We start from the raw sequence: 455 nt of genomic DNA on the forward strand, positions 1-455 counted from the left end.
TTTCATAGGAACAAAAACATAGGCAAACAGAAAGGCAAACAGGCCATAGGTCTTTAGATGAAGGAGAATAAGGAAAAAGAGAGACTGCAGGAAGAGAGCACTTGAAATAGAGAAAAAAAACGACTTGAAATACAATAAGAAAATAAGAAAGAAATCTGGAAAAAAAACATATCCAAACGCCCAAAACACACACAAAAAATCCAGTAAAATACAAAAATAAGAACAAATACACCAATAATAAAGAGTATCCAAAACATCAAGGTAAATAAAGATGTAGAAAGATGAATAAACCGGAAACTGGAGAGATCGCGTGACACGATCCACAAAAGCATTAATCATGAGGGTGAGAGAAAGTTCTAAAAGGCCAGACTAAAGGAATAAACTTTTTACATAGACTCACGCGACCTCTGGTGGCTTAAAGACGAGGCTGTGTAGAATCGTGTTCTTCGTTGTGT

The sequence above is a fragment of the Penaeus monodon genome, chromosome 20 (assembly GCF_015228065.2).
Source record: "Penaeus monodon isolate SGIC_2016 chromosome 20, NSTDA_Pmon_1, whole genome shotgun sequence".
NCBI lineage: Eukaryota > Metazoa > Arthropoda > Malacostraca > Decapoda > Penaeidae > Penaeus > Penaeus monodon.